A 27,372-nucleotide genomic window follows, 5' to 3' on the forward strand; every position below is an offset into this window, starting at 1 on the left:
ACACAAGACCAAAACAGCAGAAGAAACGGCAATGGAGACTAGGACCGAGGAAACCACGGTACGGTACTTTCCGAACACATTTAGCCAGTTGTTCCAAACCTCCGTGTTCACCCCGCTGTGTTCCTTCATCTTCCCGTTCAAGGTCCTCAGGCCCTCAAGAGCCTGGGACAGGTTTACATCAGCGGCAGTATTATTTGGAATAAATGTGCAGCATTGCTCACCAAACATGGCGCAGACACCGCCCTCTTTTGAGAGTAGCATGTCAAGAGCCATTTGGTTTTGGAAAGCCATGAGGGAAGTAGCGGCCAGTCGGGAGTGGACCGCCTTGAAACCCGCCTCGGTCCAATTTCCAAGCCTCTGCACGTTGTAATGGATGTAATTGTCGACGTTTTTGTTAAGAGTACACCACCAACACAAGGTGGATTCAAAACCAGCTGCTATCTGATTCACCAGCTTATACTCATCCGGTACTCCTCTGGGAACACCAATGGCATCTATGTATGTTGGATCTGTCGCGCCCTGCCATTCGGCGCTTCGCTTCGTTCTTAACCAGAATTTGGGTACCATAGACTTAACAAAAGATCCCAGATCATAAGGAGTCATGGATATTAATTGAACAGGGAGTAAAAGGGTCACCAAAGCGCAAACTCCAGAGCTATTCAAAGGCAACCTATCATAAAGTTTGTTACTATTACACCAAAACCAAATATCACTACGAGCAATGGGCAAAAAAGGGGCAGTAACATTTATTAGAGAAGCACATATTGGTGCAGCTAGAGCACCCAGCTTCACACCGGTACCAGGCAGCTTGATGCACGTGAGATTACCCTTAGCTACAGTGGCAGAGAAAAGGGGTTTATTTTTCGTCATGGAAGAAACAGGATAAATCCTATCCCATATAAAACAATCATGAGTAGGTGGTATGGATGAGTTCAACATTAAAACAACAGCACACTTCGGAACAACGTTTGCAGGTATAATTTTTAAAAGGGGTCTTGGTCCCATACACACGACGCAACTGGTGTTAGGCATCTTCGCGGCTTGTTCAGTCAGAAGGAGCCAGTTGTTAGTCTGACCACTTATTCCTGTGGAGGCCACGAAATGGCTATCTATATCAGTGAGGAGCACACTCGTGATCTTCACTCCAGCTGTTGTAGTATAATTATTCATACCGGGACGGTCAGCCACTGACATAGTTTTGTTAATGCAGATTACGACAGGGAAATGAGGATCAACACTGGAGGACCAAGCCCACAACTGAAACCCTGTCAAGTGACATGGAGGTACGAGATGGTGTAAAATTAGGTAGTGAATTTGGCCCAGGCACATTGGCTATCCCAAAACATGTAGTAGTTCAAAATTTCACCAGGAGATGGTGTTAAAGCTTGACATAGGGGTGACCTGATGGAAATGAACAAATCTAACAAATTAAATAGTTAGCAATTGGGAGGACACGACCTGTTCAAACACGTAGATACGCACAATTTTGGAATATGAATCTGCTATGCCATAATTTTAAGATGCAACAGCTTGAGCAATATCAATATATGTGTTTAGGTTGGAAGAACCCATTATTGTGTTAAGTATTATTATGTGTTGAGATTGATCTTTATTAGACAAGATATATGTGATTCATGTTGCAATGTTTTGTCCAACCTGTATTTAACATTGGTGTTCCATCCATACCTGAAGGCATTAAGTTGAGAGGAGACTTAAGGGCTGATACTAGAAGTAAAGAGCGAGCAAAACAGGAAACACCTGTTTCCGGTGATTGCTGCTTGAAGCAAGGTTGCCAAGACAACCAGTGGTTTCTAGCCGGCCTGGACAGGCATCAGCTAAGGAACATTCTCGAAACTTCTAGAAACTTCCAGGGAGGCCACCTGACGTACCTGATGATGTCATTCCAATGAGGTAATACCAGAAGCCTATAAATAGGTTGCCCGGACACAGAGCGGGCGCGCTTCTTCCTAGTCAGGGCGATGGCCGTGACGCTGCCCGGAGTAAAAGAACGAAGATGGATTTTGCATTCTTTTTGAGATTGAACCAAAATCTACTAAGATGAATTTCCAGAATCTTCGAATTGGACTTTGTCAAATTTTAAGCTTTGAGGAAAGCAGAGGAGAGAGCAGATCCTGGCGGAAAGGGGAAGTTGCCACTTTTACTTTCTCCTCATGGCCAGACCTTTCCTCTTTTTTAAACAGAATTCGGATTTTGGAACAAAGGAGAGCCGATCACTCGACTTGTTCAACCAAATAGGATTTTAGACCTTTAGTCTCCTCTCTTGTTCTGTCTGGGTGAGTCATGTTATTTTGTTTTTTCGACTTGCAATTCTTTTTCTTGCTTATTCATTAAATCTCTTCTTGAGCCTTAATTCGGTATCGATTATTTCGTATTAACTATGTCGAGCATGGTTGTATATGCGGTAATTACAACTTTAAAATGTCTTTATTTCCCTATCATAGTCATTCTTTAAATCCGTTCAATTCTTTTTAAAGTGAAGACAGCTTTAATCCTTAACATCAGGAATTGTCAGATCTGGTTCGAAGTAGTTATCTTGAGCTCAGCTAGGGCGAGGGCGCTCTAGTGAATTAACGAATCCTTGAGGTCTTAACAAAGGCATCTAAAAAATATCCATAACGTAATACCAGCATCAAACAACAGGAGGGAGCCATCATTACGGCGCGGTCATACCGGCGACTTGTCTCGAATTGAGTTACTCGGCTTGCGCGTCGGATGACTTGAAAGGGGTTGGCGTCGTATAGAAATTACATTGATTCTGGTAGAATTAATTTAACTCGGGTGGTCAGCTACGGACGAGTCCCTCCGCCCCGGCTTATTGAACCCGTTACTGGGGAGCCGGAGGCACTTCGATAAAAAGTGCACGTTTGACATTTTGGCGCCCAACGAGTTGAGGGGGGTTGTGAGTTAAGATTTATTAATAGATGTTTGCTCGCAGCTCCAAAACGAACCTGTGTGGAGTTTTTTCAGTTTTTTCTTCCTAGGAACTGTCATAATTCCGCTCACTGATACAAACAAATGTCAGAACGGCCTTGAGTGACATAAAAACAGTTTCTTTAAGGAATAGAGTTTCCTAGAAAAGAGCCTTTTAAAGCACGAGAGGATTAGAACTGTTTTGTGTCATAGTGAACGGTGACCGTTACCCCTTAGCACGTTGCTATAAGGATGAGTTTTGTTCGCAGAGTATTCGGCAGAACTTGCGAAAGCTAGAGGGGCCGGTACATGGGCACGTTTCTTGCGTGGCAGTACATTGAAACGCAGAAAGTGCATCCCGCCGTTGAGAGCATCAATTAGCGAGGCGGGAGTTCTCGAATTGGTGTTCTGAGTAGAGGCGACGCAAAAGGCGCCGTTGAGTAACTAAGAGCTGTATCGTCCCTATTCCAAGTGCACACGGAAAGGCTTCGAAAGGAGACAGCTCGAACCTACAACTATTTTTGTAGGCGGCTTGTGAAGTGAAGCTGGCCTCCAGAGTTTGCTAAATACATAGAGCTGGCATGGGAGCGGCGCCTCACTGTGTAGTGTGTGCGCTTTTTGAGGAAGGAGTTTTAGAGAATGAAGAAAAAAAGGAAAAAGCTAAAGAGGAAGAGCAGAGCAGGCCGTTCGCCCGGTGGGGGCTGAGTGTGCTCGGGGAGAGTTTTAAAGCGACAGTGTGTTTCCCACAGGGTGTTTGAAGCGGGGAGAGAATGACATTTGCGCTGCGTTGCTTGGTTGTTTCTATGTTGTCTGTCGGTGTTGTGTTGTAAGACGAAATTGGCTATAATGGTGCACTGAAGAATAAGCTGGACTGTAGTTTGTCTGGTTTGCACCGCAAGTTTTTGCACAGGAAAATAAGAGAGATTAGGTTATATAAAGTTGAGGCAGCAAGAATTTTGATTAATCTATTGGCAGCCGTTTTTTTTTTTTTTTAATCCATTTTATTCACTTTTGGGGGAAGTGAGTTATCAGAATCTTTGAGAGAGGAAAAAGAGGAAACAGCTGTCTCGAAAAAGGGAACTGTCGACAGCCTTGAGTAAGACCTCTGAGGCTGGCTGACTTAGAAGAAGATGAACATTTTTGAAGTTTTCTTTTTTTTTCTTTCTTCAAAATTGTAAACATTTTTGCTGTGAACAATCAGGAGATTATTAAAAAGTGACTGAAGAAGATTTGCCAGCAAAAAATGTTGTGGCGGCAGTCCAATTGCCACAAAAAGAAAGCTATATGCATGTGTCCAGCACACAAACACACACAAGACTGATGAGATGTCAAAAGGAAACGAGTTGCACACAGGCCCGCAGAAGCAGACACTGCGAAAAGAGACGGATCAAGAAAGGATGGAGACCTGAAAGCTCATTGGGGCTTCATCCCTAAGAGGGGTTACCGACGTTGGGGAAGAACGCCCGGTGACGCACAGGCAAGAGAAATTGCTCCCACAGTGTTGGAAAGACTGTTGGAGGTTGTGAACAGACACGCAGGGAGCGTGAGAGTCATAACCAACAGCCGTTATGGTGAAGAAGCCCTCATAGACGTTCTGGACATTTGGGAAGAACATGACTATGGGGGTGTAAAAGGAAGACCGGATGGGCCCTAAGAGGGGGCCTGCTGGAAGAATGAAGGTTCATCGAAACGTCCAAGAAAGGATAATTATAGTTGTAGGAGTTGAGAAATGGGACAAGACCCCTCGCGGAAAGTGGTCCCATATGTGAGTCCGTGAAGAATGTGGTAACGGCCGTACATGAAGCCATAGGGCACGGAAGAGCCGTGCCTACACGGAAAGGCGTTGGAGAAGCTGGAGCTCTGGATTTCCAAAATTGCAATTCGTGCTGCCTTGCATGAACTGTGTAACAGGTACAGCACAGGTCGCAGAGGACAGCGAACAGACAGATTGACTTTCAAGCACTGTGCCATGGGGGCCAGTATGTCGCTGGACCCATGTGAGTTGACAGCACAAGAGGTGTGCTTGTGGACTCCTTGTCAAGACATGAAGGGCTGGAAGCTGTGAGAAGAGCCGACGCCAACAGGAATCGTGAGCGTGATCAAGACGCTTGAGGAATAAAATCCAGAGGGTGAGCAGTTGAAACATTTGCCAGCTGACCCGATTCGAGCTAGGATGTAACCAAAAGAACCAGATTACAGCTGACAACTTAGCTGTCCCCGCCTTGGTGTGTTTGGCCGCATGCAAAGGTGCGGTTATCATACGAAGAAAACAGAACGGAAGAATGGCCGGTCGGGCCCTGGACCTGCTGAGAAGAGCCACACGGGGCTGTGTCCCTAGGCGATGTGACTCTTTTTATTGGAACAGGGACGACGAAACACCGTGTGAGCATTTGTGAGCATCGTTGTCAAGTGGAAGGAGTCTGAAGTAAAGACCCAGCCTTCAGGAGGAAGACGACATCGGTGCTTCGGAGGCAAGACACGTGACGTGGACTGACCTTTGGCGACTCCCGGAGCCTCTGCGGCCCCGGGTCTCCAGATGTTTTGCAAGATAAATAGGTGACCAGTGAGTGTGTAGGCTTACTGTCCCAGCGATGTTGAGTTGATGGGGTAACTCCTCAGCAACGGTGATATAGAATGGTGCAAATTTAGACAGGTAAATTTGGTAGTTTTAACGCACCGGCCAACTTTGCTAATCTTACATTATATTTGATTTGCAAATGTAAGTGGAGGATAAATTTGTTCGAAGAAGTCTCTCTTCCAGGATGGGGAGAGTCAAGCACAATGGTACAGCAATGCCTAGTGTCCCGTTACCCAAGACTAAATTCAGCAATTATTGACAGAAGAAAGCAAAAAACAAAAAGGGAAATACTGGAGGAATTTGAATCCCCGGCCCCAACTTCCTCCCCTTTTTTAAATTGTAAACGTCTTCTTAACAGGGCTCCAAAAAGCCTGTCTAGGAAGGCATTGGAGAGTGTCAAAAAGAATTAGATAGAATAAGTCCTGATTTTATAATTTTGAAGGAGTTAGTAATGATAACTTCCTCCTTTTCAAATTGTAAGCGTCTTTTTAACAGGGCTCCAAAAAGCATGTTTAGGAAAGCATTTGTCAGAGAGTGTCAAAGTATAATGTAGAAAGGTTTTGTAATAGCAACTTCCATTTTATTTTTGTGTTTTATTTTGGAAGCAAATGTGAGCGAAACACCTGCTGGCCAGTCCCTCTGCCATGCGGAGGGATTGACTGTTCTATGTTCTAAACTTGTGCGTCTATGTGTTTCAGACAAGTACGTGTTTTGATGTCGATTGAATCTGTCGAAATTTGCCTAGACGGTCGGAAGGTTGTGGTGAGCTGTGGCTTTCCCACATCCCTGCCGTCTTTAAATGGCTTGCCCCTAATGTCAAGCAAGGAGAGCAGGCTGAGTGGAGCGCCTTAGATGGGGTGGCTACTCTGACCTGATGACTTCAGCAACGCAACCCAAGACGTCCCACGGCCCACCGAGACCATGGGTTGTCCTCGTTTTGAGACAGAGTGATATCCTGTCGCACCATTTGGCCTCTGGTTCACATGGCTTAGGGCCACCTGGACGGTTCACAATGCTTCACGTCCCACTGGCGGTGTGGCCGGTGTGTGGCTGTTAGCCTGGCTCATCGTCCTGTGTCCAAAGACTTCTACACCCGAGTAGAGGGACCCGATGCTGCTCCTGTCGTGGCTGTGTGACCCTCCCTTCGGTGCGGAGGACCTTGCCTCGGACATTGGTCCGGTGACGGCTTCTTCTTCGAGCCATCACCGAGGGGGGCGTCGACGTCAACGACCACATCGACAACAATGGCAACGGCAGCGACGACGACATCAGCGTCCGTCACGGCGGCCTGTTCATTCAGGACCGCGTGGAGCGCTTGCTTCGGACCCGGGAGGGGCTTGCAGGATAGGGCTGCCTCAGCCCGCCCGACAAACTACTCCCTGATTCCTCTGCTGGAGAAGTTGTGGACATATAATTTTATTTTTTATTTTTATTTTTTTTCCGAGGACGAGATGCCAAAGTGGCTCCCAACTGTGGTGGGGGGGGTATGTTGCCTGTCCCGAAATTCAAGGAGGGGTTGTCAAGTGACATGGAGGTACGAGATGGTGTAAAATTAGGTAGTGAATTTGGCCCAGGCACATTGGCTATCCCAAAACATGTAGTAGTTCAAAATTTCACCAGGAGATGGTGTTAAAGCTTGACATAGGGGTGACCTGATGGAAATGAACAAATCTAACAAATTAAATAGTTAGCAATTGGGAGGACACGACCTGTTCAAACACGTAGATACGCACAATTTTGGAATATGAATCTGCTATGCCATAATTTTAAGATGCAACAGCTTGAGCAATATCAATATATGTGTTTAGGTTGGAAGAACCCATTATTGTGTTAAGTATTATTATGTGTTGAGATTGATCTTTATTAGACAAGATATATGTGATTCATGTTGCAATGTTTTGTCCAACCTGTATTTAACATTGGTGTTCCATCCATACCTGAAGGCATTAAGTTGAGAGGAGACTTAAGGGCTGATACTAGAAGTAAAGAGCGAGCAAAACAGGAAACACCTGTTTCCGGTGATTGCTGCTTGAAGCAAGGTTGCCAAGACAACCAGTGGTTTCTAGCCGGCCTGGACAGGCATCAGCTAAGGAACATTCTCGAAACTTCTAGAAACTTCCAGGGAGGCCACCTGACGTACCTGATGATGTCATTCCAATGAGGTAATACCAGAAGCCTATAGATAGGTTGCCCGGACACAGAGCGGGCGCGCTTCTTCCTAGTCAGGGCGATGGCCGTGACGCTGCCCGGAGTAAAAGAACGAAGATGGATTTTGCATTCTTTTTGAGATTGAACCAAAAACTACTAAGATGAATTTCCAGAATCTTCGAATTGGACTTTGTCAAATTTTAAGCTTTGAGGAAAGCAGAGGAGAGAGCAGATCCTGGCGGAAAGGGGAAGTTGCCACTTTTACTTTCTCCTCATGGCCAGACCTTTCCTCTTTTTTAAACAGAATTCGGATTTTGGAACAAAGGAGAGCCGATCACTCGACTTGTTCAACCAAATAGGATTTTAGACCTTTAGTCTCCTCTCTTGTTCTGTCTGGGTGAGTCTTATTTTGTTTTTTCGACTTGCAATTCTTTTTCTTGCTTATTCATTAAATCTCTTCTTGAGCCTTAATTCGGTATCGATTATTTCGTATTAACTATGTCGAGCATGGTTGTATATGCGGTAATTACAACTTTAAAATGTCTTTATTTCCCTATCATAGTCATTCTTTAAATCCGTTCAATTCTTTTTAAAGTGAAGACAGCTTTAATCCTTAACATCAGGAATTGTCAGATCTGGTTCGAAGTAGTTATCTTGAGCTCAGCTAGGGCGAGGGCGCTCTAGTGAATTAACGAATCCTTGAGGTCTTAACAAAGGCATCTAAAAAATATCCGTAACGTAATACCAGCATCAAACAACAGGAGGGAGCCATCATTACGGCGCGGTCATACCGGCGACTTGTCTCGAATTGAGTTACTCGGCTTGCGCGTCGGATGACTTGAAAGGGGTTGGCGTCGTATAGAAATTACATTGATTCTGGTAGAATTAATTTAACTCGGGTGGTCAGCTACGGGGGGCGACTCGGTGGCGCACTTGGGTAGCACGTCCGCCTCACAGTTAGGAGGGTGCGGGTTCGATTCCACCTCCGGCCCTCCCTGTGTGGAGTTTGCATGTTCTCCCCGGGCCCGCGTGGGTTTTCTCCGGGCACTCCGGTTTCCTCCCACATCCCAAAAACATGCTTGGTAGGCCGATTGAACACTCCAAATTGTCCCTAGGTGTGAGTGCAAATGGTTGTTTGTCTCTGTGTGCCCTGCGATTGGCTGGCAACCGGTTCAGGGTGTCCCCCGCCTACTGCCCGATGACGGCTGGGATAGGCTCCAGCACGCCCGCGACCCCAGTGGGGACTAAGCGGTACAGAAAATGGATGGATGGATGGGTCAGCTACGGACGAGTCCCTCCGCCCCGGCTTATTGAACCCGTTACTGGGGAGCCGGAGGCACTTCGATAAAAAGTGCACGTTTGACAACCCCCAACGGGAAGTGTTAAACAAAGTGGCATTTGGAGGCCGAATTTGGCCATCAGGGAGTGCAAAGGTCAAAAGGCTTGTGCCTTGGTTTTTTGAAGTTACTCGCTTAGCAAAAAACACAGCCTCTTCACTGGATCCAGAGGGCCAATATTCTAACGCTTGTGTGGTGACAAGGGTGCTCCAGTCAGTGCTAACTGGGTGACCAGTTAAATACCACCAATATCCGAGCCATTTGTCCCCAGTAGTGGGGTGCCCATTTTGAAAACCCTTTAAACTCTTCATAGGTAAGGTAATAGTGGAAGATGTATTAGGAGCCACAGTGAACATTAATAAGTTATTGTAAGTCCAAGACAAAAGCCACGGTACGCAAGTCGGAGCGTGGATGACGTTCGGTGTGCAGACAACATGATCAAAAGGGGATTGGGTGTCACGCTTACGTCTAGCAGTCTCATCCCATGAACTATACTGGGTAGTATGAGTGCTAGCCAGGTTATTGTGTTTCTAATGAAAAGAGGCTAGAAGCTCATAGCACACAACCCATGCCACTACAGCAGCACACGTGAGAACAGTCATCCAGAAGGCGCAGGCCCGCACTTTCTCAAAACATTTATACAATAACATCTTCATTCTCGTTTTTAATCTTAACTTTTGTTTTTAGATCTCCTCAGAGTCAACGCCCTGAGCTTCAGGTCGGTGTCTTGAAATAGCTTCCGGTAGCTTTCGTGTCAACCCTGGATCTTGGCAGCAGGATCAGGCACTATTACCAGTCTTTGCTCACCTTCCTTACTTAGGTTGGGTCTGTGGAGATCACCTTTTTACAATGAGATAAATGAATCCACGTGTTGCGTTCAGCTATTTTTAAAGCATTTGGCGTTGTGAGCAATACCAAAAAGGGACCTTCCCATTTGGGTGAATGCCAGTACCACTTTGGGGTCTTCCTGCGGAGAGATGGGTTTATCATCAGTGTTACTGGTCTGGTTCTTTTGACGTTCTAGCACAGGGGTGGGCCAACTTTTTGACTCGCGGGCCGAACTGGGTTCTAAATTTAGACCGGAGGGCCGAACCAGGAGCAGATGGACGTAGTGTTTGTGTGAAGTAATATAAGCGACCTGTAAAGGTCATTGCATAAAAGATTTTGGCCTTTAGTAGGTAGTAAAGCATGGATATTCCAAACAAGTTTTTTGAAAACAAATGCATTTATTAACAGCATTAAAAAAACAAAAATCACTAAAAAACTGCTATCAGTGATTCTCATAAAATACGACACTGTTATTATGAATAACAGTCTCCATCACTTCAGTGCCTGCAGGTCAGATTAATGAAAGATGTTTATCTTATGAGATCACATCAAACGGCAAACATTCTGACCAAATATATCATCTTGAAGAATCGGTGAAAGCATACATCCAAATATAGTAATCAAAACGGCAACACGGTGAGGGGTATCTGAAAATCAGAGCAGAGTTTTAACTCACCTGGTAACAGAGGTGAGGAAACGGGAAACACTTCCTTAAAGTAAGCCTTAAGAACTTTACCTGTTAAGATTAGTCACAAACAGGTGGTGCATCAATGTCCTTGAGCATCCTGCATTGTTTGAAAATGAGAATGGTCCTTAATTCCAATCCCTGCTATGTGTACAAATCATATTCAAAATGCATTTTTTTACAACAAACTTGATAGCCTCCCCTTCATTTTCAGTGGGAACAGTGTTGTTGGTCTCCCTTTTTTGCTAGTGCGTCATAGTCTGGAGTAAAATTTGTGGCAATTCTTAGGAGAGATCCGAGGTGTTGGTCCGTTTACCTCGATCTGTGACGGGTTGATGTTGATGTGGCTGAATGTCACGTCGCGTACGTCGAGCCAAATTGGCCACTCTTTTTTAAACACTCGGCACTGTGTCCACCTTGCTTTTCCTTGGGCGACTCATTTTAATAGAAGGATTCCAGGGGAAGGTTTGTGGGTGGCTTTAGCGTAAAACTGTATCTGAAAGCTTAGCGCGCGAATTACAAGAATGCTGTCGTCACAGCCCGCGCTCTAAATTCGGGACTGATACAAATAGAGCGCGAGTGCGCCATGTCCGTACTACTGTGTACGTACACGCACCTGTGAGTGTGCCCCGAGCTTTCTGACACGGCTTCCGATAGTAAATGCGCAGTAAATGGTTCTCCATCTACTGGGGAAACGCAGTCATTGCAGGCAAAATGACCAAAAAAAAAGTAATAATACAATTTATTCAGGGTTGGCGGGCCGGATTAAACGGTCCCGTGGGCCGGATGTGTGAACATGTGTGACCCCTGTTCTAGCATTTCCCTCATGTAATCAGCTAATGTGGCTTCTTCAGGGATTTCCCATGTGTTTTTAAACTGAGGAAGCCTATAAGGTCTTCCAAAAATGATTTTGTAGGGAGTTAGCCCCGTTGTACTTGTTATATTAATGTACATTTTGACCAAGTCTAAACACTGAGTCCATGGCCGTTTGGTTTCTTCCATTTCTTTAGCCTGTTTTTTATAGTTCCGTTAAATCTCTCAACAAGACCTGCCGATTGCGGGTGGTACGAGCAAATTTGTTTAGATTTATGTGGAACATTCTCCCAATGTTTTGTACTACCTGATTAACAAAATGTTGACCATTGTCACTATAAATTGTTTCTGGAAAACCATATCTTGGAATGATATCTTTGCATAAGGCTTTTGCCACTGTGAGTGCATCAGCATGTTTGGTAGGAAAATTTTCTACCCATTTAGAAAACACATTTATTATGACCAGACAATATTCTTTTCCTTCGCTTTTATTTAATTGGATATAATCCATATGTATTGTCTGAAACGGATATAATGGAGTCGGGAACTCCCCTCTCCGAGGTCTTAAATTACCTTGTGGATTATGTTTAGCACAGATCAAACATGCTCTACAAAATTGCTGTGAAAACCCCGCAAATCCGTATGCTGTATAAATAGTTTCAACTTGTTTTACCATACCCCCCATCGAGACATGGGTGACCCCATGACTCGAAATAGCAGCCCACTTAAACAAGTTCCAAGGCAAAACTGGCTTGCCCAGAGGTCACACAAAAAGGCCATTGTTGTTTTTTACTGCACCTCGCCTCTCCCAAGAGAGCCGCTCCTGAGAGGGGCTCTGAGACTGCATGTCAAGCAGCACGTCAGAGGTAATGTGTGACATTGAACCATAATCAGTGGAAGACGAGAGGACATGGAGCAGGCCTTCTGCGGCAGCTTAGGCAGACCTATCAGAAAAAGCATTACCAAGTGAAACAGGATCAGTCCTGGTAGTGTGAGCAGCACATTTGCAGACTGCCACCCTAGTGGGCAATTGGACAGTGTCCAAAAGTTGAGGCAGCAATGTAGAATGGGTGACGGGCTTGCCCGTAGAAGTTATCATGCCACGGTTGCTCCATTGTTGAGCAAAAACGTGCACCGTAGCAAAAGCATACTGGCTATCAGTCCAAATAGTGACGGATTTGTTAGCAAACATTTTGCAAGCCTCAGTGAGAGCAATGAGTTCAGCGGCCTGTGCCGACATATGGGATGGCAGTTTGATAGCCTTTAAAACCTCATTAGCAGTGACAATGGCATCCCAGAAAGGGTCACGCCAAGTTCACTTTTCTTAGACGACCCATCAACGAAAACCACATGACTGTCAGGTAAACGTGTATCTTCCAGATCGGGTCGAGCCTTTGCAACTTGTTGAGCAGCATCGACACAATCATGGAATTCACCATCGTCAGGAAGGGGAATAAGAGTAGCAGGATGAGTGTCGTGCACCTTTCAACGGTCAAATGCGGCTGAGAAAGCAACGTAGCCATGCATGACAGATGACGTGCAGGCGACAAAAAGGTCATATTTGTTTGCAGAAAAGAGCCGAGACCGCATGGGGAACCTTCAGCGTCAAAGGATGAAATAGCACAACACTAGCACTGCTTTCCACAGCCATGGAGGCTGCCACCACGGCCCTCACGCATGGTGGGAGAGCACAAGCAACACTATCCAATTTAGAAGAATTAAAGGCAATAGGTCGAAACTTTGAGCCACGCTTCTGTTGTTGTTTCTGTGTGTTCTGTTTGTTTCTTTGTGAGTGGTTTAGGAGCTTGTAAAATAGAGGTCTTTCTACTTTCAACCGACCTTGGGAACTCAGATTGTGGCCTAAATATTTAATTTCAGTGGACCACAACTGGAGCTTATTTTTGCTGACTTTGTGGCCTTCTTTTGCCAAGTGATGCAGCACTGCAAGTGTGTCTGTCTGACAAGAGGCATAATCAGGGGACGCTACCAAAATGGCATCAACATAGAGCAAAATCTGACTCCCCATTGGTGGGACAAATTTTGCCATGCTGGCTGCCATCACCTGTGAGTAAATTGTTGGGCTTTCACAGTACCCCTGGGGCAACCGGATAAAGGCGTACCTCAAACCAGCATATGTGAAACCAAACCAAAACTAACTTTCTTCTGCAATAGGGACAGAGAAAAAGGCATTGCTAATGTCAATTACTGAAAATATCTTCGCCTCAGGTGTTAACAAATTCAACAAGGTATGCGGGTCAGGGACACAAGGTGCTCTTTGAATGACAGCATTGTTCACTGCTTGCAAATCTTGCACCAATCTCCACCCGACAGAAGGTGGTGCCTTTTTTACAGGGAAAATTGGAGTATTGCAAGGAATGATGACACTTGCCCTTAATAAATCTGAAATAACAGGTGCAATACCCTGCAAGGCATCGGGTTTCAATGGGTACTGTCTCACACAAGGGCAGTATTCAGTTTTAGGTCTAATAACAACAGGAAGTGCTCCTTTCACCAAACCTACGTCAGAAGGACCTGTCGACCAAAGTTCACTTAGAATCTCAGCGAGGATTTGCTCGTCATCTGACGACAGCACAACATTTCAAAATGAGGATGCTTTCTCAGAACAGGAGTCAACGTGAACTCCACTAATAAATGACAGGACCTGGTTCATGTTTTGTTTAAAAAACTTGGTAGAAGGACAATAAAAGGAGTCAGGTCCAACTTGAGTCCAATCAGAAGGCGCCAATGCATCTCTGGTCATAAATCCCAAACTTTGCCATGTGGCCGTGAAAGGCCGAAATAATGAGATGTGGAGCGGAGTGGGAGACATGTGCAATTTCTGTATCTCAGAGGAAGCCGGCTTTATGACTACACAGGCACGGCTTTCACCATCATGCAAGAGGAAAGATGTCCTCAAGGAGGCAGGCGTAACAGCCTCAAGCATGTTTTCGTAGTTGTGATCAGGACCAGGCGTGTCTTTATGCCACATGGTTACGTGCAGGTTGGTTGGGTCCATCGCCTGTTCAGGGCAGCGCAAAAGGGTGCCTGCTTGGGCTAGAAGAGGGGTTCCAAACTGCACAACTTCTGCATCAGTCAAATCCAATGAATAGAAATAATAGCAATGAAACTGGCCAAAAATCTGTAATTAGTGTCGCCTTTTTACAACGATTTTGTCATTAAGGGGCACAAGGGAAAGACTAAGTGCAGTGAGAGCATCTCTTCCCAGCAAATTAATAGGGCAATTGGGCATCAGCAAAATGGGAATGCAACAACTTCCCCCTTCTGGGTCCCGTATCCAGACTGGACGAGACTGGGGTACTGGGGTTGTCAAACCATTTGCTGCTTTCACCCAGAAAGTCTTTCCTCCTTTTCGCACATCCGCAGGTATGTCGCGACACACGCGCCTGAGTCACACAAAAACGTTATGGGAGTCCCATTTACCATCAAAGTTATCACAGGTTTTTCTACATTGTTCAAGTCCTGAATGTTCAAATCTACATCAGCAGGGGGAGCTGTCGTCAGGACAGTCTTTTCAATTTTCTGTTGACCATCGGTTAGTCATAAGGGAGGATTAGCCTGACCCTTATGGGAATTCGGACAGTCTTTTGCAATATGGCCCTCTTTCCCACATGACCAACAAATAGGAAGTCGGGAGCCATATTGCTTTGACTGACCCTGGGCGGGCTAGCCGTTTGGGTCATAATTGAGAGCACCACGATTATACCCTCCTCTGCCTCTGCCACGGAAATTCTCACGACCGCGCCCCCTCTGGCGGGGTTCGAAGGTTCTGTTTTGATAAAACACGTCAGATGAATTATCATTTGCAAAAAAGATGGTGGCCACTTTCCCTTTTTCTTTTCCCTTATTTAAAATTGACAACTTTTTCAGCGTGTATAGCATGATCAATAAATTGTGGCAATGTAGAGGTTGGGAAAGTAATCATGTGTTTAGCAACCCAGCTCTGGATTGCTGGCCGTGAATTTGCATGTAGAGCATTTTTGAGCTGTTGGTTATAGACCAGGCTCCAAACCACTATTGTCTTTGAACACCTTCTCCAATCTGTGTCTATAATCTTCAAACAACTCATCCTCTTTTTGTTTGGTTCGGCCAATATCTGTATAATTTGCTCTACGTTGAAATTTCATTTTGATCCTACCCAGTAGTTGGTCAATTTGAGTTTTCAATGGCACCCCATTATATTCTAATGGACGGCCTTGGTCATCAAAAGGATTCCACCCGCCCTTGACACTGGCCCAATCTTTGGTCAAGGTTGCCATAAAAACCTGCTGAACCTCATCACCTCTCAAGTTATAGGAAGCAATGAGTTGTATTATGTCGGTGCAGTATTGTTCAACGTCTTCAGAAGGCAATGCTATTCCCTCTGTAGCTGATTTTACATCAGCTTGTGTCCATGTTCTGTATACTAAAATTGTGGGTCCACCGTCATCATGAGGATTTGCTACTTGAATCATTGGGTAGGCGTCAGCTACTTCCGCTCCCATGTAGCTTGGGTTGCAGCTTGCCGCGGGAGCCGAGGGAGAGGAAGTTTCTGACTTCACGCGGCTCCGCGTTAGCATGGCATGAGCAGAATCACTATACCGTTTTTTTCCATGTATAATGCGCGAAATTTAACTAATTTATTGTCCTAAAATCTGGGGTGCGCATTATACATGGGTACCATTTTTTAAATTTTTTTTTTTTTTAATTATTATTATTATTTTTTTAAGAAAATCATGGTACAACAAAACCAACAACAGGACTGACCGACAAAGACGTGGAACAAAAAGACAGAGTGACATTACCAAAGACAGGAACAGAAACCAAACAGACATCATGACAGTAACACATGCAATGATCCGACGGTGAGCGAGGGGCAGACAGGACTTAAATACAAAACACGTTACATTGATTGAGGTGACACAGGAAGGGAGGGGCGACGCGAACAGAAACTATGGCAACCTAGACACGTAGCAAAACTGGGGACGAGACATGACAAATCTCCCTCGAAATAAAACTTGAAATCACCTTTCTTCTTGTTTGTTGTCAATCGCGCATCGCATTCAGCCATCCTGCCCAACACAGTCAGTAAAATTCATAATTGACGACACATCGTTTGATGCGATGGTGCAATCCTTGATGGTGTGTTATTGTCAAATATTGTTTGTTTTTTAATCTCCATCGCGGACCGGACGTCATACGGAGGCAGCATCACTGCGCATGCGCACTATGGATCCCATGCGCAGAACGGATGCGCAAGACACGTCAGCTATATAAAGAGCGAGAGTTGTTTTCTTCCTATTAGTTTCAATTCACAGTTTAATTAGCAGTTTCAATCAGCAAATAACAAAATGCGTATTACAGGTAATATTTTATTTCACAACACTTTGCCTTGTTCCTTTCGTCTCTGGTGTTCACTTCAAACACGCTCCATACGAACACAATGCTCTGGTATCATACAAGGCTTGCTCGATCACCTGCTCGTTTGCTGTCTGTCACAATGTACGCTACACAAATCCGAAACATTTGTTGCGGCTCCGAGTCACGACGAGGGGCAAGTTTTGGTTTCCAAGGGTGTTTTTATTCCTCTTCAACGTCTCTCCCATACAGAGCCGCCTTTTTCATGTCCGCACGCGTCTTTCCCGTGCGCGCACGGAGCGCGGTGGTGCGTTTATGGGCAGTTGGAGAAATCAACGCCAACAAAAAAAATTACATCCAGCCTAGTTAAGACCATACCAAAGACTATAAAAATTGGACCCATTGCCTCCCTGCGAGTGTGACGATCATTGGGACTTAAAAAAATATATATAAAATAAAATAAAAAAAATTGGGTGCGTGTTATACATGGGTACAGGCTTTTTTCCAGCATCATGCCATTTTTATGGTGCGTATTATACATGGGGGCGCATTATACACGGAAAAAAACGGTACTTTGGAGGATCATCTGCGCTTGACAATTTGGGGTACAAAGCCGGAAAGTATGGTTCGCTTTGGCGTCCCACAACACCTTTCTTTGTAATTTGATCATCCTTTTCATCTTCATTTATCACACCGTCAGCCACGGCCCTCAAGCGAGGCCGCACTGATGTCGTTTCATCATCTTCCTGCCTATGCAACAACAAGCTCTCTTTGGATTTTCTTCACTTCCCTTATTCTTCAATTTTTCTTTCATTTGTCCACATTTTCTTTTCTCAGCTTCCAATTCCCATTGTACTATTAAATGATACCCGTCTTTATTCTTTTTATTCGCGCCACACTTGGCTTTAATTGATTGCTTGAGGTCGTTTAATGATTTTGAGCTCAGCTGACCATCCAAGTTGTAATCGGTTATCCATTAGGTCCGGTTAGGGAGCGTCGGAAGCGGTGTGTGAGGAGGCTGAAGAGGGGCAAGCGCGGAGGCGTCCGGGCCAGGCTGGCGGCCATCCCAGCTCGCCCGGCCGTGCCTTCCATTCTTCTGGCGAATGTTCGACCGCTGGACAACAAAATGGATTACGTTCGCCTGCTGAGATCTACGAACCAGACAGTGCGTAACTGCTGTGTGCTCGCGTTCACTGAGACTTGGTTGACTGTCAACATTCCGGACTCTGCTGTACATCTGGAGCGGCTAGCGTGCTATCGGGCAGACCGGGCCATTGTAAAAGGGGGAAAATCGCGAGGAGGTGGAATATGCGTCTACATCCGTGACGAATGGTGCCAGGACTCTGTGGTGGTATGCAAGCACTGCTCGCCACTGGCGGAGTTTGTGATCATTAAGTGCCGTCCTTTTTACCTGCCAAGGGAATTTACCGCGATTCTGCTAGTCGCGGTATACATCCCGCCTTCCAACATCGAAGGCGACAGGGTTGCGGCTCTTAGTGAACTGTACCAGGCTGTCACTGAACAACAGACGGCGCACCCTGACGGTTTCCCCATCTTCGCTGGGGATTTTAATCATGCTAACCTGAAGTCTGTTTTTCCGAGGCTTCACCAGCATGTTAATTTTCCAACACGTGGCGACAGCTTCCTGCACCTGGTCTACTCTTCACATATAGGAGCTTTCAAAGCCGCCCCCCTACCCCATCTTGGACTCTGACCATATCACTGTTATGGTTTTGCCCGCATACAGACAAATGGTGAGAGCATCCAGGCCGGTTCGCAAGCGGGTACGGGTGTGGCCTGAGGGTGCCTCTGATGCGTTTCGTGACTGCTTTGGCACTACTGACTGGGACATGTTTAGGTGGGCTGCCACTTGCGACGATCGGACAGGCATTGAGGAGTATACTGACTCTGTTTCCTCTTACATCACGAAGTGCATTGATGATGTGACTCACTCGAAATCCATCGTCACTCGGGCTAACAGGAAGCCATGGCTGACAGGGGCTGTCCTCGGGCTGCTGAGGGCCAGGGACAAAGCCTTCAGAGCGGGGGATGAGGCTGGCTTGAGGGCAGCGAGGGCCGACCTGTCCCGGGGCATCAAGGAGGCGAAAAGGGCGTTCTCTTGCAGGATTACCGCCCACTTCAAGGACAGCAAGGACGCACGGAGCCTTTGGCAGGGCATTCAGACCATCACGGACTACAAGCCTGCGCCGCAGAGCTGTGAGGGCAACATCCGTCTGCTCAACGATCTCAATCGCTTCTTTGCTCGCTTCGACGCTCAGAACAGCACTTGCCCGCTGAAGGCCCCTCCTCCTCCACAAAAGCAGCCCCTTTCTTTGTGTGTCTTGGCATGTGAAGAGATTGACAATAAAGCAGACTTTGACTTTTTGACTTTGATTTGTCAAGATATTTTACATTTTCTGGGTCGACCCATTCCATTAATTTCCAATCCTTGCATTTTAGTTCATGTCGGGGTAGAGACTTTTGCTTACTATTTAAGTTTCCCATGGTTTATTTTTCTAAATTTTGGAGTTGGTAGTTTGAATGGCACCTACAGTGTCCTAAAACCAACTTTATTCACAGGACAGTGGTTAAAAATTTGATGTGTGGTAAGTTTGCTTTCACCTTCCCGAAGGGAGCGGAGAGTTCTTGCCTCTGCACCCACACAAAGCCACTGTTTACAATCCTGTGTGTTCATATAGAGGAGCGCTCAAATGAGATCACTCTCAGTCAAACCGTACACACACACCACGCGCGTTTTTTAGGAATAACAGAGGAGTCCGCCCTCCCACTGCGGAATTTAACTAACCTGTAAGTTAGGTGGCTCCACAACGCCCCTGCGGAATTTAACTGCTCCTATTTGACTGTACTTTATTAGAAAAACAGAGGAGTCCGCCCTCCCACTGCGGAATTTAACTAACCTGTAAGTTAGGGGGCTCCACAACGCCCCAGCGGAATTTAACTGTTTCTAATTGCACTTGATAGGGTCTAGAATTCTCAAGGTTTTAAGTGACCTCTTGTCACTGCTCGTTTTAAGTGACCTCTTGTCACCGCTCATTCATTCCTTTTTAGTAGAATCAATATAGCTCACGGCTGGTTGTCTTCCTCGGATGATCTCGTCAACCCTCCCGGTGTCCAGCCGGACTGATCGAGACAGTCCCGTCAAAGGGCTTTTGTTTACCTCGGCCGAGGCTTTTCGCCTGCGTCGAAGAGTCCGCTGGACCCATCAGGTGTGTCGAGATCCCGGACGAGCCCCCAATTTCTGTCAGGTTTAATTTGCTGACTGAATAAAACAAGTTAAGAGAATAGCAACAGCAAACAAACCACAAGTGAGACAGAATATTAAATCTTTTCTCGCGAGGAGTGCAGTACAGATCGCTTACAACCATCTCACTACACTAAATATCTCTATGCACTCCCGCTCTTTGTATTTGGATTTGCCCTACCCACAACTTGAGACAAAAGCCCCTAAAGGGAAGGGGGAAAGCACGTGGGCTTTGCCTTGCAAGCAAAAAATCACAAGGTGTTACATACTGATAAGAACATGTGGGAAGAGGAGTTTGAGTTGACTGGATACAGAAGAGAAAGCCCTTGATCTCTTCGTCAAAACATAGCAGGGGATGTTTTACGACATTGTGTAGGATGGGACAAGCTAGGTTATTTATTACTGGATACGCACCAACATAAGCATAAAACTAATCTAGCTAGGTTATTTATTACTGGTTACATACATTCCAACATAATCCACTTGCAGGTTCATTGGGGGTGCAAGACAGCGATGAGGCATGTTGTTTCTCAAAATGTTCTTTGTTAAAAAGGAACTGTCTCGGTAGATGTCTTCTTTCTGCTGAGTTGTCAGCTGTGTCCTGTCTGACCCAGCTGTAACCTCTCTCCTGACCCAGCCGTAACCTTTCTCTTCTGTGCTACATCATAAAAACAGCAAGGTCAAACAGCAAGCATATATTGCAGTAATATTGCGGTAAACCATTGAATAGAGAACGCATGATAACATATATATACATTTTTCTAACAGCGTGCATATCTGATGTTGCTCACAGTAGTCCTCAGTTTGCTCAGGGAGCTTGTGTGTATGCCCAGATACATGAAAAATTAGAGGGAACATTGCTGAGGAGCGACTTATGTGATTTTTTTCACACATTTTCAAAATAAAAAAAATAAAAAAGCGAAACTGCGATAAACAAACCGAGATGTAGCAAGGGGTTACTGTAATTTGAATTTCAAGTGAAGTCAGCGGCGCGGCGGTTGTTTACATAAAGGACAAAGATCTGATCACGGGATGACCGGCATCATTTGTTTGTAAGTGACACAGAGGACGAAGAGTTTGAAGGATCTAATGATTTGGAGTGAGACAGAAGGTTTGAAAAACTATTATGGGTTTTGCGCACGCCCGGTCCTACGGCGCTCTCTTTCACCTCTGTGGATTGAAGTCGGGGGCCGGCGCTCGCCCAGGTGGCTGTCCGCGGACGGTGGATGGGGCTCGGACATGGCTTTTACGCACGCCCGGTCCTATTCTATGGAGCTCTCTTCCACCTCCATGGCTGGAAGTGCCACCTCCGGGGATGGAAGTCCACGCCGCCACACGCCTGGAAGTCCACACCGGTGCTTGGGGCCGTGTGGCGGTGAACTATTCATGTTATAGTGATTTGATGTATTTTATTTCGTATAGCAACTTGTATATGTTTTTATCATTACAGTTCAGTAGTTGTTGGCTCGGTGAACTCTTGTTTTGTTAAATAAAGAGCCGTTTACCAAACCCACGTCTTTCCTTGTACTTTGTTAACGCTATAATATAGTTATATATTAGATCTGTGAAATAACGATGAGCCTGACGTCCGGGCGCTCGCACGGCGGGGTTGATAAAGGATGAGGAATTTAATCGATGGATTTAATGATTTGGAATGACAGATGTTTTGATAATATTATTGCTTATATAATAGTTATTTGATATATAAATCAAATATATCGTTGTATGGGCCTGTGGAATATTTTGAAGTGCAACCGCCGTCAGAGGCGCGCATTGTTGACATAAAGGATGATCGATGGATTTAATGAATTGGAGTGACACAGATGGTTTTATAAACGTGTTATTTATGTAATAGTTATTTGAATAACTCTGAATGTTACGTCAGGCCCGTTCTCAGCTCTTCGTTTGTGTTTATGTCACGTTAGCATACCTATCGTTTAGCCTGTTGTTGCTCGTTCATGTCTGTTCTTGGTGTTGGATTTTGTCGAATAAATTTCCCCCAAAATGCGACTTATACTCCGGAGCGACTTATATATGTTTTTTTTTTCACGTTATTGTACATTTTACTATGGCTAATTCAACCGATATTCTGGAGCGACTTTTAGTCCGAAAAATACGGTATGTTTTGGCTGGAAGATTGGCTGGTTCAAGCTGGGGAGGTGACAGTAATATTTTTTCGACCACGTCACTTTTCGGCTCTCAGCGGAGGCTTCGTGGCGGTTTGCCTACCGTCGATCATCGGACACAAAGTATGGCTGTGGATCAAGAGGTTTGTACGGCTTCGTGCACCAACTGCACCCTTCTCTTAGAGAGGTTGTCCCTGCTAGAGGGACGTGTCCGCCAGCTAGAGCAGAATAGTACGATAACAGTAGATGTGGCGGACTGTAGTCAGCCCGCTAGCCCAGTTAGCATTAGCCCCAAGCGGCTTGCTAATCGCAATGAGCCAGGTAAGACGCATAGCCGTCCAAAGTCATCTCGGTCTACTGGCGCTCGCACTTTGGTCATAGGTGACTTCATTATCCGAAATATTACGCTTAAAAATCCAGCCACGGTAATGTGAGTTCCTGGGGCAGAGCAGCCGACATAGAAGCTAATCTTAGGAAGCTGACTCGCAATAGGCCTAGTCAACAGCACAGTGACGTGCGGTGAGGTTTGGGGTTGGTGAGGCACTTACTCACAAGTCAGATTTGCATGCATACATGGTTGTTATCCCATTCTTGATTAAATTTAATAACATTTTAAACACACCACTGTACATTTAAACACACCACTGCAGTATTCTTACCTTTACTTGTAAATGAAGTCCATTCTCCTGTCCTTCTGGACGAAGATCTCGATGACAGGGAAAGCAATAAAGTCGATTTTTGGCAGCACAACCACAAAGCCAGTCTTTTTTAGAGTACCAATCTTTTTGAAACGAACGTGTTGTAGTCCGTCCCGGGAGGCCCGTAGTTTGAATTAACCCTCGCAAATCTGGCGTTGGTCTTCCCTTACTTATGGTTTCTTGCTTTGACTGAAAGTCAAGTTTTGAAAAATTTCTTATTTTCGAGATTATATCCTCCACTGTCAGTGAAAATAAAGCCAAATAGCAACACGTTAGCACCGAATGTTGCTGGTTGATTTTCTTTTCTTTTTTTTCTTCTTAATTTACTCTCGCATTTACTCGTGTCGGGAACTATTAGCCGCAGGCTCACTATCGCCCCATCTTTGAGGCAAAAGTACTGGCTGCCTCAAGGCTTGTATTTTCCCGCTGACTTTGTAGCACGCGCCGTTTGCACGTGCTCAGTACAGCGTGTGAGTGGTGCACACTCTCACACGCACACCGTGAGAGACACTACCTGTCACTGCCTCAGCCTTCATGATTCTCGTCTCCCGTTATTTGAACAAGAAATACAGCTATTTTGACTTTGAAAATGATCCAAATGTATAGGAAACACACCAAAATTGCATTAAAAGCATAGACCGCCGGACAGATGTTATATTATGTTTTATTATATTATTCATTTTTTAACAACTTACGGTGACAGCTAAGGAAACCATGTTGAGCCCTTTACCGCCCCTGGTGGCAAGGTGAGACACTACCTCACCTGTCTCCTATGAGTGCACGTGCCTTCAACAGCGTAGTTCCAGATGCGGGAAAATACCTTAATAATGATAACAAGAATGATTGAATGGGAAATAACTATATAGAATTGTAGTATTACAATGCCAGCTGAGATAAATCCTCTCATGAAGATTACAATGGCAGCCAATAGTAAACCAATACGTACTTGAAATACAAAAACCCAACAATACTATGATGGCCATTACAAGATGGCAAGCAACTGAAACGGTTCTACTCACTTACTATAAAGCAGAACATTCCGTTCCAAAGTGGCTAGGCACAGGAAAAACAGTTTCCAATTGAACTCCCTAATATGTCCTTTACTCAAAAATTTGACAACAATCCTGTTAGGATTGCAATTTCAGGTTTTCAAAAAAATGAAACGTAAAAATACTGAAGTGTTTTAGGTGGATGGTTGAGTGATCAAGTTGATCTATGTTACAAGAGTGTTCTTTTTTTTTGTCTGTCTTTAGTCAAAATTATTTGAGTACCGTTTTTTTCCGTGTATAATGCGCCCCCATGTATAATACGCACCCTAAAAATGGCATGTTGATGCTGGAAAAAAGCCTGTACCCATGTATAATACGCACCCAATTTTTTTTATTTTATTTTATTTATTTATTTATTTATTTATTTATTTTTTAAGTCCCAATGATCTTCACACACGCAGGGAGGCAATGGGTCCCATTTTTATAGTCTTTGGTATGGTCTTAACTAGGCTGGATGTAATTTTTTTTGTTGCCGTTGATTTCTCCGACTGCCCGTAAAGGCACCACCGCGATCAGTGCGGACGTGAAAAAGGCGGCTCTGTATGGGAGAGACGTTGAAGAGGAATAAAAACACCCTTGGAAACCAAAACTTGCCCCTCGTCGTGACTCGGAGCCGCAACAAATGTTTCGGATTTGTGTAGGGTACATTGTGACAGCAAACGAGCAGGTGATCGAGCAAGCGTCTGATACGAGAGCATTGCGGTCGTATGGAGCGTGTTTGAAGTGAACAGCAGAGACGAAAGGAACAAGGCAAAGTGTTGTGAAATAAAATATTACCTGTAATACGCATTTTGTTATTTGCTGATTGAAACTGCTAATTAAACTGTGAATTGAAACTAATAGGAAGAAAACAACTCTCGCTCTTTATATAGCTGACGTGTCTTGCGCATCCGTTCTGCGCACGGGATCCATAGTGCGCATGCGCAGTGATACTGCCTTCGTATGACGTCCGGTCCGCGATGGAGATTAAAAAACAAACAATATTTGACAATAACACAGCATCAAGGATTGCACCATCGCATCAAACGATGTGTTGTCAATTATGAATTTTACTGACTAAGTGTGTTGGGCAGGATGGCTGAATGCGATGCGCGATTGATGGCAAACAAGCAGAAAGGTGATTTCAAGTTTTATTTCGAGGGAGATTTGTCATGTCTCGTCCCCAGTTTTGCTACGTGTCTAGGTTGCCATAGTTTCTGTTCGCGTCGCCCCTCCCTTCCTGTGTCACCTCAATCAATGTAACGTGTTTTGTATTTAAGTCCTGTCTGCCCCTCGCTCACCGTCGGATCATTGCATGTGTTACTGTCATGATGTCTGTTTGGTTTCTGTTCCTGTCTTTGGTAATGTCACCCTGTCTTTTTGTTCCACGTCTTTGTCGGTCAGTCCTGTTGTTGGTTTTGTTGTACCATGATTTTCTTAAAAAAAAAAAAAAAAAAAAATTTAAAAAAAAAAATCTTTTTTAAAAATGGTACCCATGTATAATGCGCACCCCAGATTTTAGCACAATAAATTAGTTAAATTTCGCGCATTATACATGGAAAAAAACGGTATGTCCATTAGAATCTTCCAATTGACTGGCATCTTAGACAAAGGTTGAAGAAGGAAAAAAATTGTCTTCGGTCAACACATCCTCAATTGCCCACTCTTTCTTTGGTAGTCACGCGGACAGGGTTATAGTTCCTTACGTGATACTGGTAAAATTCCACTACGAGGCTATGAAAATTCATCACCATGTGTCTGTTGACCTCTATCCTAGTTACCTTAAAGTGAGTCGCAATCAGAGGCTTTAACTTAGACTGTTTAATACATAAATCACCCATAATTCAGACTGATTACCTAGAGTTTATACTGCATTACCGTTTTACAATAACCATACACGTCACCGCCTTTTTACGCACCAACAGTGACGAGTCCCGACACATTATCCATAACGTGAATTTATGGTCATGGGTTTACAAAACTTTTCAAAATCATATGTGAAGCAGTTACTGAGTATATGATCATCAGTAATGCATGATGGCCGATTGTAAGCAAGCAGAATATATTTGGAGATTAAATTTGTGAGACTATGTGTAACTAAATTGTCCTTGTTGAACTCAGGTCTGGTGAACTGTAGTGGTTAAATTCGGTATTTCTACTTGACAAATTGTCTGGAACTCAACCCGACACTTGTTTTCCTTTGGATTTTGTCACATCACCACGCATGGCGCATCTGTTACACCTTTTGTGCCACATCACCATCACACTCAGGGGTGTGTACTCTCCCTACTGCTCTTCTCTCTCTACACCAGGGGTGGTAATTCCAGTCCTCGAGAGCCGGTGTCCTACGTGTTTTTAGGTCTCCTTGCTGCAACACACCTAATTCAAATGATCAGTATTGTCATCCAGCTTCTGCAGACCTTGCTAATTATATGACCCTTTGAATCAGGTGTGTTGCAACAGGGTGACATAGAAAACATGCAGGGAACTGGGCCTCGAGGACCGGAATTGCCCACCTCTGCTCTTCTACACCAACGATTTCTCCTCAGGCGACTCTTCTGTGAAGCTCCTGAAGTATGCGGACGACACCATTCTCATCGGACTGATCCGGGACGGTGACGAGACAGCATACAGACAGGAGGTGGAGTAGCTGGTCCACTGGTGCAGCCAAAACCACCTGGAGCTGAACCCGCTCAAAACCGTGGAGATGACAGTGGACTTCAAGAAGGACCCTTCGCCACTTCCACCCCTCACCATACTCAGTAATGATATTCCCACTAGACACCTTCAAGTTCCTGGGATCCACAATCTCCCGGGACCTGAAATAGGCCGCCCACATAGACTCTGTCAGGAAGAAGGCCCAACAGAGGTTGTACTTTCTGAGACAGCTCAGGAAGTTCAATCTGCCACAGCTGCTGAAGATGTTTTACACTGCCATCATCCAGTCTATCCTCTGCACCTCCATCACCTTCAGGTTTGGATTGGCCACCAAACAAGACAAGCACATACTGCAAAGGACAATCAGTTCTACGGAAAAGATAATCGGGACCAAGCTCCCATCTGTCCAAGACTTGTACCTGTCCAGGACCAGAAAACGTGCAAGTAACATCTCTCCAGACCCTTCTCACCCAGGTCAGTCTGTTCAAACTACTCCCCTCCGGACGGCGTTACAGAGTGCTGTACGCCAAAACCAGCAGACACAGACACAGCTTTTTCTCCCAGGCTGTCGCTCTGATGAACTCACACTACTCAGAGACATCACTGTGCAATAACATCCTGCTCTTGCCACTTAAATGTTGTTAGTTACCTGAATGTTGGCAGTCACTTAAATGTTGTACAGAGGCTGAGATCAACCAGAGTCAAATTCCTTCTTTGGCAAGCACAAACTTGGTCAATAAAGCTGATTCGGATTGAAAACAGTAAATACCAATTAATAGCAATATCATTGAAATTTCCAAAATTAATATTGACATAAAATAAAAACAATTGACATATTTTCTTATATGTAGAATAAATGATATGTAAGATATCACCAAATGATCTGTAGGATAAAATATCAAAATAATTCCTTGACCCCCAAATA

At 44.9% G+C, this 27,372-nt stretch overlaps 1 long non-coding RNA gene across 1 annotated transcript; it reads left to right on the top strand.

Annotated features, from left to right (window-relative positions):
• The first annotated feature begins 808 nt into the window (after positions 1 to 808).
• On the top strand, positions 809 to 27,136 carry LOC133157624 (uncharacterized). The gene is made up of 2 exons (XR_009715052.1): positions 809 to 8,054; positions 26,339 to 27,136. It is a non-coding gene; the product is annotated as an uncharacterized LOC133157624 (long non-coding RNA).
• The last annotated feature ends 236 nt before the right edge of the window (positions 27,137 to 27,372 follow it).

The sequence above is a fragment of the Syngnathus typhle genome, linkage group LG7, assembly GCF_033458585.1.
Source record: "Syngnathus typhle isolate RoL2023-S1 ecotype Sweden linkage group LG7, RoL_Styp_1.0, whole genome shotgun sequence".
NCBI lineage: Eukaryota > Metazoa > Chordata > Actinopteri > Syngnathiformes > Syngnathidae > Syngnathus > Syngnathus typhle.